The sequence below is a fragment of the Salvia hispanica genome, chromosome 3 (genome assembly GCF_023119035.1).
Source record: "Salvia hispanica cultivar TCC Black 2014 chromosome 3, UniMelb_Shisp_WGS_1.0, whole genome shotgun sequence".
Lineage (NCBI taxonomy): Eukaryota > Viridiplantae > Streptophyta > Magnoliopsida > Lamiales > Lamiaceae > Salvia > Salvia hispanica.
In genome coordinates, this window is record NC_062967.1 from 34,907,772 (window position 1) to 34,910,789 (window position 3,018).

Here is a 3,018-nt window from a genome sequence, read left to right on the forward strand (position 1 = left end):
TTTGTGATTGAATAAGAAATTCTTCTCCTAATCTCAAACCCCTTCTCTCCTCCGATAACATACACACACACAATCGATCTCTGATTTCTAACATAATACAATACATATGCGGAGTTTATATTTCGCATTGAGGTTTTATATTCTTGGTGATTTATAAGTTAGAGTGAACTGTCTATTAGGCCCTAGACTTGTACGCTTTCACTTTTGCGGTGCCTAAACAAAATAAATATTATTAGAGGTACACATACTCGTAGTTACGCACGTTTGAAGATTTTTTGCACTTTTTGGCACTACCCGAGAGGGGTGAAGGGCAAATTCGTTTTCACACACAATATTTCTCTGTCCACAGCTCGGGCCTTTTTGCCTGATTCTGGATTTGGAAAAAGGTTGAAATGATTTGATGTCACGTAGAATAGGAAAAACAATTGTCCACTCGTCTTCCTAAACACATTCTTATTTATTCACACCAAGGCAACATTCATGTTCCCGCCACTTCATTTTCGGAAGCACAACCTGTACCCATCATGACATGCCTCCGCGGAGAAAACGGGGAACACAAGCCCAGGCACTGCGGCCACCGCCACCTCCACATCCGGAGATCATCGACGTTGACCTGAAACCTGGGACATCCATCCAAGAGATATTGATTTGTTTGACCCCGCTCTTGAATATGGTGACCCCGCTATTATTGACTCATTTAACTTTAATTTCACGATTAGTTTATAAAAATTATTGAGATTTCTTGGAGGGTACTGTGTTACTCGGGCAAAAATTAGGTCCTTGCTATTATCATTTTATGCACTGTGTTACTCGGGCAAAATCGAGCCTGTGACCAGTTCTTGCAGTTTATTTATGCTCTGATTTATCATAATCTGATATCTATAAATGCATGTCGAAATTAAAATTATAACTTTATCATTTGGTTTAGAAGTGGAAGGCACTTGCAACTGTCTATCCATAAATGAGAAAGACCTATACTATTTACGTGTTACATCAGTTGTTTACTAAACAAATAATAATGCAAGATGACTAAAGAACACGAGATTTACAAATAATAATGTTGTTATGATCGGAACAATTATAAAGCAAATCAAGATGACTCAATAACACGAGGCTTACTAGGTTTGGCATTAACATCCTATGTCCATGGGAGAAGGGAAGAACTTTTATTCAATGTAAAAACAAGATTACAAGAATCTACACTCCAAGAACTAATTCCAAGCTACCTAATCCCACTCTAGAATACTCGATCGAATATGAAGTATAACTCGATCGGCTTTTCAGGCCAGACGACAAACACTCACAACAATCAAACCACAAATTAGGCTAGACTTGTAGTAGTACTATTTATATAGACAAAGGGGGGGAAACGTAGAAAATCAAAATCAACAACAGTCTGCCTGCCATGTGGCCATCGGCATGCACCCTCCATGGCCCGCCTCACTCACCACCGCCATTCCATCAGCCGCGCCTAGGGTCCGGTCCAATAAAGTGCACCATTTCAAAACGCATTGGCATGACTTATCCAAGAATAACTACTTTTATAAAATCAAATACTCCCTCCGTCCCTCAAATATTGTCCCACTTTGACCCGACACGGGTTTTAGAAAATGTAATGATAAGTTAGTTGAAAAAGTTAGTGGAACATGGGTCTAACATTTATATATTAGTTTTATAATAAAATGTGAATATGAATGAGTTAGTGGAATATAAGGTCCACTACCAAAAATGACAAAAAATGAAAAGAGACAAATTTTGTGGGACGGATGAAAACAGAAAAATGGGACAAACTTTCAGAGATGGAGTGAGTATATAATATAACTCTCAGCTATTAGAAATTTCAGATACAAAACTATCAGCAGCAAACCTTGCTCCAAAATCCCATTTTTTTAGGGATATTGACACCTAATATCATGCAACTTTCAAAAAGTTGTGTTTTTCACATGAACTTTGAAATTGACAAATAATATCACGAACTTTATCCCGAGTTTGTTATTTTACATCATTGAAAAAATTCCGGCAAATAATATCATTTTTTTCGTAATTTACCGACAACAACTTCGAGAGTTTCAAGATTTTCAATCTTTGAGAATAGTTTCAAGCACACTCTCCAAATTTGTTCTTTAACATATTAATATAGCCGAAATTTTTTCATTGGTGGGAAATAACACATTCTGGGTAAAGTTCATGATATTAATTGTCAATTTCAAAAATCTTGGAAAAATCTCAATTTTTTGAAAGATACGTGATATTAGGTGCCAATATTTTTTTTTAGCAACAAAAAGATGTTAAAAATTCAATCTAATCTCACTCAAAACTCTGTGCAAATTCACATATAATATTAGCTCAATTCTCTTTTATTATTCAACAACGGTAAATCCATTGCATTTCTCTCCATTTATCATGACTTTCATCCTGTGAATAAAACAGATGCACTCTGTTTTTTCATCAACCCCCACCCACTCTTCTTGATCCCCTTCTGGCTCATCACGTCTCTCGTCTCCATCGCATTGACCCATTGCCCTCCCGAAGCACAGCTATTCGACAGCAGAACATACGCCCCAGGCTTCTCCTCCGCACCTCACACGCCCTCGACCCCAACTCCTCGTCCCCAAAGGTCTGCAGCCACTGAGCAAAGCAGACCACGCGTTCGCCTCAGGTTGCAGGGAAGCTTTGATATGGCTGGTGACGCCTGGTGTACTATGTGTTAGTCTGCAAGACCTTCCTTTACCATTTTGATAGTAATTCAGAGCCTTATGATATCCCAAAGTCCTAATCCATCGCAGTAAAATATGGATTAGCCTACACTATTTTCATCTATCCAAATCTTCCAAAGTAAACGACTCCTTAGAGTAACTAACTACATGTAGCTTCTAAGGTAGGGCAACGGGCAATAATACTGATAGCGTAACAACTCATTCACAAATGCTTTCTGAACCCTAAACTCTAAACCCTATAGTGTTATGTTGAAGATGAGCCTATACCATCTTCATCTATCCTAATCCTCGAAAGTAGACG